The sequence below is a fragment of the Nematolebias whitei genome, chromosome 10 (assembly GCF_014905685.2).
Source record: "Nematolebias whitei isolate Nwh7 chromosome 10, NemWhi1, whole genome shotgun sequence".
NCBI classification, from domain to species: Eukaryota; Metazoa; Chordata; class Actinopteri; order Cyprinodontiformes; family Rivulidae; genus Nematolebias; species Nematolebias whitei.
Window position 1 is genome coordinate 44,846,098 of NC_056507.1, and position 11,217 is coordinate 44,857,314.

General features: G+C 47.6%; 1 protein-coding gene across 1 annotated transcript in view; it reads right to left on the bottom strand.

Annotated features, from left to right (window-relative positions):
• Nucleotides 1-11,217, bottom strand: part of LOC119416523 (forkhead box protein P1-like) — a 160,886-nt gene that overhangs the window by 3,728 nt on the left and 145,941 nt on the right. The window lies entirely within an intron of this gene.

Consider the following 11,217-nt stretch of genomic DNA (forward strand, 5'->3'; position numbering starts at 1 on the left):
ACGTGGGTCCCCCTTCCCATGGGCTCACCACCTGTGGGAGGGGCCAAAGGGGTCAGGTGCAATGTGGGATAGGTGGTGGCCGAGGGCGGGGACCCTGGCGGTCTGATCCTCGGCTACAGGAGCTGTCTATTGGGACGTGGAATGTCACCTCACTGGTGGGGAAGGAGCCTGAGCTGGTGTGTGAGGCTGAGAGGTTCAGGCTAGAAATAGTCAGACTCACCTCTACGCATGGCTCTGGCTCTGGAACCAATTTACTTGAGAGGGGCTGGACACTCTTCCACTCTGGAGTTGTGCCTGGTGAGAGGCGCCGAGCAGGAGTGGGCATACTTATTGCCCCCCAACTTGGTGCCTATGTGTTGAGGTTCACCCCGGTGAATGAGAGGGTGGCCTCCCTCTGCCTACATGTGGGGGGATGGGCTCTGACTGTCGTTTGTGCTTATGCACCAAATGGCGGTTCAGCTTATCCACCCTTTTTGGAGTCCTTAGAGGGGGTACTGGAAAGTGCACCTCCTGGGGACTCCCTTGTTCTGCTGGGGGAATTCAATGCTCATGTGGGCAATGACAATGAGACCTGGAGGGGTGGGAGGAACGGCCCCCCTAATCTGAGCCCGAGTGGTGTTCTGTTGTTGGACTTCTGTGCTCGTCATGGATTGTCAATAACGAACACCATGTTCAAGCATAAGGGTGTCAATATATGTTCTTGGCACTAGGACACCCTAGGCCACAGTTCAATGATCAACTTTGTCATCGTCTCATCTGATCTGCGGCCACATGTCTTGGACACTCGGGTGAAGAGAGGGGCGGAACACTGATCACTGTCTGGTGGTGAGTTGGCTCCGATGGTGGGGGAGGATGCCGGTCAGACCTGGCAGACCCAAATGTATTGTGAGGGTTTTCTGGGAACGTCTGGCAGAGTCTCGTATGATACGGATTTTTAACTCACACCTCTGGGAGAACTTCGAACATGTTCCTGGGGAAGTGGGGGACATTGAGTCTGAGTGGACCATGTTCCGTGCCTCTATTGTCAAGGTGGCTTACCAGGCTGCGGCCGCAAGGTTGTCGGTGCTTGTCGCGGCGGCAACCCTCGTACCCGATGGTGGACACCATCGGTGAGGGATGCTGTCAGGCTAAAGAAGGAGTCCTATCGGACCTTTTTGGCCTGTGGGACCCCGGAAGCAGCTGATGGGTACCGGCAGTCCAAGCGACATGCGGCTCGGGTGGTCGCTCAGGCAAAAACTCGGCCATGGGAGGAGTTCGGAGAGGCCATGGAGAATGACTTCCGCACAGCTTCGAGGCAATTCTGGTCCACCATCTGGCGTATCGGGGGGGAAAGCGGTACACCACCAACACTGTTTATAGTGGGGGTGGTGTGCTTCTGACCTTAACTCGGGATGTCATGGGTCGGTGGGCAGAATACTTTGAAGACCTCTTCAATCCCACCGGCATGTCTTCCACTGAGGAAGCGGAGCCTGGGGACTCTGGGTCTGAGGTCACCGAAGGTGGTTAAAAAGCTCCTCGGTGACAGGGCCCCAGGGGTGGATGAGATTCACCCGGAGTTCCCTAAGGCTTTGGATGTTGTAAGGTTGTGTTGGCTTACGTGACTCTGCAATATTGCGTGCACATCGGGGGAAGTTGCCCTGGATTGGCAGACCAGGGTGGTGGTCCCCCTATTCAAAAAGCTGGACCGTAGAGTGTGTTCCAACTACAGGGGAATCACACTCTTAAGCCTCCCTGGTAAGGTCTATTCGGGGGTTCTGGAGAGGAGGGTCTGTCGGATAGTCGAACTTCGGATTCAGGAGGAGCAGTGCGGTTTTCGTCCTGGCCGTGGAACACTGGACCAGCTCTATACTCTCAGCAGGGTCCTGGAGGGTGTGTGGGAGTTTGTCCAACCGGTGGTCTACATGTGCTTTGTGGACTTGGAGAAGGCGTTCAACCACGTCCCTCGGGGAACCCTATGGGAGGTACTCTGGGAGTATGGGGTACCGGGCCCTTTGTCACCGGTCATACAGGGACCTAACAGGTCCCTGTATGACCGGTGTCAGAGCCTGGTCCGCATTGCCGGCAGTAAGTTGGGCTTGTTCCCAGTGAGAGTTGGACTCCACCAAGGTTGCCCTTTGTCACCAATTCTGTTCATAACTTTTATGGACAGAATTTCTAGGCGCAGCCAAGGTATTGAGGGGATCCATTCTGGTGGCCTTAGGATTGCGTCTCTGCTTTTTGCAGATGATGTGGTCCTATTGGCTTCATCAGATCGTAATCTATAGCTTTTGCTGGAGCGGTTTGCAGCCGAGTGCGATGCGGCCGGGATGAAGATCAGTTCCTCTAAATCTAAGGCCATGGTCTTGAGCTGGAAAAGGGTAGAGTGCCCTCTCCGGGTCAGGGAGGAGGTCCTACCCTCATCTATGGTCATGAGCTTTGGGTTGTGACCGAAAGAACGAGATCTCGGATACAAGCGGCCGAAATGAGTTTTCCCCGCAGGGTGTCTGGGCTCTCCCTTAGAGATAGGGTGAGAAGCTCGATCATCCGGGAGGGACTCAGAGTAGAGCCGCTGCTTCTCCACATCGAGAGGAGCCAGTTGAGGTTGCTCGGGCATCTGTTTAGGATGTCTCCTGGACGCCTCCCTGGTGAGGTGTTCCGGACACGTCCCACCAGGAGGAGGCCCAGAGGAAGACCCAGGACACGCTGGAGGGACTGTTTCTCAGCTGGCCTGGGAACGCCTCGGGATTCCCCCGGAAGAGCTGGCCCAAGTGGCTGGGGAGAGGGAAGTCTGGGCCTCTCTATTTAGGCTGCTACCCCTGTGACCCGACCCCAGATATGTGAAAGAAAATGGATGGATATTTGTGCCTCCTACATCCAGAGTCTTGTCTGCACCATTGGGTTCACCCCTGCCTGATAAATAGGGGCGGCTGTGGCTGAATGGTTAGAGCAGTCGTCCTCTAATGAGAGATTTGGGGGGTTCGAATCCACTAGCAGTCACATGCTGAAGTGTCCCTGGGCAAGACACTGAACCCCTCATAGCCTCCGATGTGTGTCCCATTGGTGTATGAATGGGATAAAGCACTGATTAGTCTCTTTAGAATGATTTGTTCAATTAGCTGCTCAATGTGCTATGTGAATGGGTAAATGAGGGCATAGTGTAAAGTGCTTTGAGTATCTTGAAATAAGATAGAAAGGTGCCATAACTTCCGGTAAGATGGCGCTCGTGTACAGGGCTTGCAATCCACCTCTGCTGATGGTGTTCGGATTATTTGTGTTTTGTTCATTTTTTATCTGAGACATAAACTCGCTGCTAGTGTATGACCGACAACAGCTTCTAGATCTTCGTTTTTCTGCCGCCAATGTTGCTTATTTGGATCATTATGAGCGTACCACTGGACCTTCCCCCGCTGCTGGTGGACGTGCCTGTTTACCTCCGCCGCGCTCTCCACCTGCCTGCTCGGAGATATCGCTCCAGACACCGGGGAAAACGTGCTGGGCGGCTGGTAAAGCTTAAAGCCCTGCGCGCTGCATCTTCCTCTCCAGCTGGTGGTCATGGTTTCCATCGCCTGCTTCCCGCGTGCCCAGACCAAGTAAACAACGGGAGGGGCCGTTATTGAAAATCTGCAGCCATTGGTGCGTGCTCTCTCCACCACTGCTGGGTCCACTTTGGACAGTATCCGGATGTGTTTGGTCAACGCAAGATCTGTTACCAACAAAACTTGTATCCTCAGGGACTACTTTCAAGAGCATGAGTTGGACTTTTTCTGCATCACAGAGACTTGGATGTCTCTGGGTGAGTCCAGCGCCTTGACGGAATTATTACCACCGAACTGTCTGTATTGTAACTCACCGCGGCCATCAAGCCAGCGGGGTGGTGGATTATTAACGATATTCAAATCAACTTTTGACTGTAAACAACTGCCCATCCCAGTTTCCCGTGCCAGCTTTGAGTTGAGCGTCTTTGAACTCGGCCATTCGCCTTCGACTTTATGTGCACTCGTCTACCGCCCACCTCGGTCTAAGGATTTCATAAATGAGTTTTCTGATTTCTTGGCTGAAATCACAGCAAAATATGATCATGTTTTCATTTTTAGGGTCTTTAATTTGCACGTGTGCTGTCCTGAGAAGCCCTTGGTTAAGGACTTTTTAGATTTATTGGACTCATTGAATCTAACTCAGCAGGTAAACGGTCCCACCCAAGAGCGCAGACATATGTTGGACCTTGTTTTAACACGTGATGTGACTGTTAGTAATCTTGAAATTTGTGATAATGTTTTTTCAGACCACATGCCAGTCCAGTTTGAATTAACCCTCCCCCATCTAATTCCTAAGCCGTGTGTTCCTGCACGTAGTAACCGGGCCATTAACCTTTTCACTGCCGCACGTTTCACAGATGTTTTAACTCTGAAATGATAATTCAGCCCCCGGTGTTTCTCACCACCACTGAGGAGCTGACATCCCAGTTCAACTCTGTCTGCTTAAAGACTCTGGATCATGTCACTCCTGTTAAACCCAAAAAATCAAAACTCAGAGCAGAACCTTGGCTGAATGACGTCACCAAGGCAGTTAGGCAGCAGTGCAGGAGGGTGGAGCGCAAATGGAGGAAAGACAGGCTGCAGGTCTCTTTTCAAATACTTAAAGAGAGTTGGCGTCGTTATCAGAAAGCAGTAAAAGCTGCTAAATCCAAATACTTTTCTATCATTACTTCAAACTCTCACAACCCATGTGTCCTCTTCTCTACCCTAAACTCTGTTCTCCACCTCACTGAACCATCACCTCTGGAAGCCTCGACTGAGCTGTGCGAGAACTTCCTACATTTCTTTTTGGAAAAAATTACGACCACCTCTCATTTCCCCTCCAACTCATGACCCATCCATCCCACCTCAATCTGTAGCTCCATTTGACCATTTTGAACCCATCACTCTATCTTCTCTAGAGCAGGTCATGTACAGCTTGAAACCTTCTGGTTCCCCCTTTGATGTGGTCCCCCCTCGACTACTAAAGGAGGCTTTTCCTACTCTAGGTCCGTCCATTCTTGCTATTGTAAATAGCAGTTTATCCACTGGCGTGGTGCCAAAAAACTTTAAACATGCTGCTATCCAACCTCTCCTAAAAAAAAAAAAAAACCCTTGACCCCTCAGTCGTGTCCAACTTCCGGCCTGTCTCCAGACTCCCATTTGTTTCTAAACTACTGGAGAAAATTGTTGAGTCCCAGTTGAAGTGTTTCTTGGAGGGTCACGCTATCTTAGAGTTATTCCAATCTGGCTTTAAATCTCTCCATAGCACTGAAACGGCTCTGCTGAAGGTTTTTAATGACATTTTCTTAACCACAGATACTGGTGATTCTGTGCTGCTTGTCCTATTGGACCTTACAGCTGCCTTTGACACCATCAACCACGAGATCGTCATTGCTAGATTGGAGCAGTGGGTGGGCATCACAGGGTCAGCCCTCAATTGGTTCAGATCTTACCTCGATGACAGATCCTTTTGCGTCTCCATCAAGGATTTTAGTTCTGTTGCAGCAGAGCTTAAATGGGGGGTTCCGTAGGTGTAGTATGTCAGGACAGCTGTTGTGTGGACATCCTATTAATTAATTATTCTTAAGGCAAGTTCAAGCACAAAGAATATTAACTGTTTAATTAACAATGGATTCTTTCTTTTTTTTTTAGTTAAATTTCTGCCATGTGACCAAGATAACTTGAGAGTGGAGTGTATAATTAGTGACATGAGACGTCATTTATCTTTGATCCATCAGAATAAATGCAGTCATTTATTTAACAGAATCAAAAATTTACATCAAGCATGTACACTTGATTTGCTGATCTATTTCTAATTAATAAACTTAGCAAGTTCAAATAACAAGACAACAGAGGATTACTGATGGAGAATACTTAATCTCTGAAGGTATTTAGCTTGATTTACTGGCGAAGAGGTTTAAAGAGGAGAGATTTAGAGGTTTAAAGAGGAGAGATTTAGATGGATGGAGGAAAGTATGTTGACCAAGAATGGCACCCTTCATCCGACCCCAGCTCAGCCCTCAGTACACTCGGTGCGTGACGACTCGTGACGACTCGTTGCCTGAGCAGAAGATAAATCAGCTCTGGAACAGAGGTCCACTTCCACGCTACCTTTCAGCGTCTCCGGATCCGAGTGGCTGTGAATCGTCCGAAGTAGTGTCAAGTCAAGTCAAGTCATATTTATTTATAGAGCACAATTTAAACAGATACTCCGTTGAACAGAATAAGTTTCCTTAGAAGGAATCTTCCTTAGAAGTTGAGAGCATTTAATGCTCGGGGTGAGATCACAGCGAGGCATGCTGTGACTCCGCTGAAATGGACAGACCCTTGGCTCATGGTCCAAAATCCATAAGCTATTAGAGTAGAGACTGTTAGACCTTAGCCTCATGTTAGTCTGAAAGTTCCATTAAGACTGAAAGTTCCAGGAAGTGTTGACTTTTAAAGGGTATCCACTTCCTATTACTTGGTACTTCCTGATTGGTTAACACAACCAGCAGGGGTGGAGTTTTAGTGATGTCAGAGGGTTATTAGAAGTCACAGACAGCAGAAATGTTTTTAAGAACGGTTAGTAACAGACAGGAAAATATTTTGAAGCTGTGAGAGACTTGCAGGTGCCAGTTCTTATTTACCATCTGAGAGTTTTAAAACAAGGCACTTCGTTCTCATAACTTGTTCTCTGACTTCTGACAGACATTAAAACTCCACTCCTCATTCAGACAGAAGTGTAAAATGCACAATTACTTTGTAAATAGACATTTAACTTGTATGATCTAAGTCTAATGAGGTTTAAAAATCATTAATACTGTTTCACAGTTGATTTAAATGAGTGGTTTACTTCAACATTAAAAATGGTATGAACTAAACACACTTTTGATTATCAAGATATTGTAAAACAGTAATGATAATATAAAAAAAGAAGAGTGTTCTTTCAATTGATTAATTCAGGATACAATTAAATTGTCTCTTGATGAGATAATTTGTGTTCTGGATTCAAATCAATGAAATAACAGTTCCTGTCCCCTGAAGGTCTTCAGAGACAGATAGATGTAGGAGGTCTAGTTCACTACACAGGGGTCCATCCTGGGTCCCCTCCTATTCTCTTTATACCTGCTGCCACTTGATGCTATTTTCCGGAAACACAACATACCCTTTCCCTTCTACACCGATGACTGTCAAATTTACTTCCCCCTAAGACACAATGGTACATGCGCTATTCAACCTCTGCTCGACTGCCTGGCTGACATCAGGGACTGGATAGCTTTAAATTTCTTAAGTTTCATTGAAAAGAAGTCTGTAGTCACGTTGTTCCCTCCCAACGACACAATCACAAACCACTGCATCGACCTCTCCGCTCTAACCCTGTCTGAAAAACAAAGAGTCACTAATCTGGGCGTGATAATGGACCCTTCACTGAAACTTAACAATCATGTAAACATGATTGTTAAATCATGTTTCTTCCAGCTGAGGCGGCTGTCTAAACTGAAGCCCATATTATTCAAAAATAACCTGGAGACAGTAATACATGCATTCATTACATCTAGGCTTGATTACTGCAACTCGCTCCTGTTTGGTATCAGTCAGACCTCCATTGCATGAATACAGCTAGTCCAGAATGTAGCAGCCCGGTTTTTAACCAGTACAGGCAAAAGAGAGCACATTACACCAGTTTTGGCCTCACTGCACTGGCTACCTTCGAATCCAGTTCAAAATACTCCTGCATGTCTACAAATCGCTGAACAGTTTTGCCCCCACCACCCCCACCCCCATCTCTCTGATCTGCTACAGCTGTATGTCCCACCACATTCCCTGAGGTCAGCAGACCAGTTGCTCCTCACAGTTCCAGGAACTCGTCTTAAGCACAGAGGTGACAGGGCCTTCTCTGTAGCAGGCCCAAGACTTTGGAACGAGTTGCCTCTGCTTGTCAGACAGGCCCCCTCCCTCTTGGTTTTCAAGTCCCATTTAAAAACCCACTACTATTCAGTAGCTTTCAACACCAGATGATCTATGTTTTGAACATGTATGCTCCACACTGGTTAGTCGTCATATTTATTATCTGCACCATTTTCATGTCTATATTCTGATTTACCTAATTTTGTACATTGCTTTGTGTGTTGCCTGTTTTTCTGTCTGTACAGCACTTTGGTTGGCCTTGTCGCTGTTTTAAGTGCTCTATAAATAAAATGTTATGGTATGTTATATAAATACAGTCCATTTACCTTTTACCATTTAAATCCTGACAGTATGACGTGACCAACAATGAACCCAGCAGACAAGCATTTTTACCTTTTACCATTTAAATCCTGACAGTATGACGTGACCAGCAATGAACCCAGCAGACAAGCATTTTCTGTCCAGATTATCTGATGAAGACTTTCATCAACTCTGCGACACAAGACGGAAGTTTGTGGACGTGGCCACCTCCTACAATCTGTGGGAGAGCTGGGTGGCCACAACAAACATGCTGGATGAATATATTCATCTACCTGGACTGATTGACACTCCTGGAATGGAGGACTTCTTGGATGAGGTGCTGGAGGAGAAGCGTTGGTTGGAGCCGCTCATCCAACCCTATGATGCTCGTCCTAGTCCTCCACCCAAACATCACTCCTCTGTTTTCAAACCAGTCCCAGACTCCCTGATCCTGACACCTTAGATCCTCGCAGCTGCAGCCCCTGTGGTCACTCCCATGCCTACTGCAGTCTCCCTAGTTTTCCCATCTCCTGCAGCCTCTGCGTTACCTACACTGTATGAGGATCCAGCCCGTCCTGAACCCACAGACCCAGACCCACCAACTACACTGACACCACCTTCATGCTCAGCTCCTCTTTCTCAGCCTGATCCTGGACCTGAACCATACCGCTGCCCACGTCAGAGAGGTCGACAACAGAAGGGTTCCAGACACTCGGTCCAGTTCCTGAGCCTGCAGCCAGCCCTGAGCCTACAGCCATTACTGAGACTGCTGCAGGACCCACGCCACCTCCTGAGGGTTCTGCACCGTCCACGTCTGTTCCTGCCACCAAAGACCCAGCCGCAGAAGATCTGGCTCTAGGGGATCCGACCGCAGAAGATCCTGTCCCTGCTGACCCCCCGTCCACGTCTGCTCCTGTTCCTGCCGCTGAAGATCCTGCTGTTGAAGATCCGGCCGCAGAAGATCCAGCCCCAGATGATCCGACCGTAGAAGACCCTGCCTCCGCTGATAAACCATCCACGTCTGCTCCTGATCCTGCCGCCGAAGATCCTGCCGCCGAAGATCCTGCCACCGAAGATCCTGCCACCGAAGATCCTGTCACCGAAGATCCGGCCACAGAAGATCTTACCCCAGATGATCCAGCCGCAGAAGACCCTGCCTCGCCGCTGACCCGTCTACTGAGCTCCTCGCCACTGGTCCACCCGCTGAGGTCCTCGCTCCTGGTCTGTCCGCTGAGGTCCTCACTCATGGTCCGTCTGCTGAGGTCCTCACTCCTGGTCCGTCCGCTGAGGTTCTCGCTCCAGGTCCATCCACTGAGGCCCTCGCTCCTGGTCCGTCCGTTGAGGTCCTCGCTCCTGCTCTGTCTGTCTCCTGCCTGAAGAATGGTCTCCTGGTCACCCACCTAAGCTGTTCTGGCCTGATGGTCGGCCTCCCGGCTGCCCGCCTGAGCTGTTCTGGCCTGATGGTTGGCCTCCCAGCCGCCCGCCTAACCTGTTCTGGCCTGATGGTTGGCCTCCTGGCTGCCCACCTGACCCGTTCCAGCCTGATGGACAGCCTTCTGGCCGCCCGCCGGTATAATGATCGTGCTTGGGACGGTCTCCTGACCGCCCAGACTTTTTTGTGTTCCCCTGTTAGTGTTGAGTTTAGTTCCCATGTTTTTGTTTTTATCAGTTTGTTTTTGTCCTCATGTTTTTTCTTGGGCCCTCCATCCTTGCATTTCCTCCCTCCACCCACCCAAGTCTTTTGGGGGGCTTTTTTGGGGACGCCAGGGGGCGTCCTTGAGGGGGGGGGGGGTATACTTTAAGGATGGCACCATCTTATGGGTCTTCCTTGTCTGTGCGACCTTGTGTGTCTCATTATTCCTAATTATTTGCACCTTCTGTTCTCAGCTGTTTGTAATCACATCCTGCCTTGTCTGTTTATTTAAGCCTGTCTGTGAGTCTTGTCCTTTGTTGCGTCATCGTTGGGTCTACCTTGTCCTGCCTGTCCTGATGTGTTCCTGTCTTGTATCCCCAGAGTGTGAGTTGCTGCCATGTCAGCCCTTTTGATTTATATATATATAAAAAAAATATATATATATATATTAGGGCTGCAACTAATGATTATTTCAATAATCGATTCATCGGCCGATTATTTTTTTGATTAATCGATGAATCGGCAAACAAAACCACGTTTTAATTTCCACCCCTTTATTCCAAAATTGAAAATTTGACTGACATAGCAATTCACACAAAAAACAGGTTGCTATTTTACTATTATGTTAGTAAAATATTGAATAATAAAAAATAAAAGTTAGTCAAATAGCTTAAAAAATAAATGTACACAAAAATATATACAAATGTATCTTTATACCTGCACAATATGTAGCTACTTTGTAAAATGTGTCATTGAGGGAAGAGTGTAACCTGGATTAAAAGTGTGGATTACTGTAACCTGGATTAAAAGTGTGGATTATTGTAATCTGGATTAAAAGTGTGGATTATTGTAACCTGGATTAAAAGTGTGGATTATTGTAGTGAAGCTTTCGTCTTCAACCATCGACGGAGGCCTCATGTCAGTGACGATCATGTTCAGGATGTTTCAGTGAAGACAGCTGCTGCTGTGGTGTTCATGATGTCTGTCCATCATGAAGGATGTTGTTGTTTGTTGTTGTTTTCTGGAATGAGAGAGTAAATATTTATTATAGCATACTTTACAGCATCTCAAGAAATGCCTTGTTTTATTTACAGCGTTAGGTTCAGGCAAAAGTAGCTAAAAGAGCAATTAAACACACACACACACACACACACACACACACACACACACACACACACACACACACACACACACACACATATATATAAAATACTTAATTACACACATTTGAGTAGATGTAATAAATTACTTTAATTCCTGTTTAAATGCAATTCATCCTGCCATACCTGCAGTGTCTTCAGACTTTGCCAGCAAATTAAAAGTTGAAGCTTAATCATTAAATTATTATCTTTGTGTTAGATTTATTTATAAATCACATTTAAACACTGCTTGTACCAA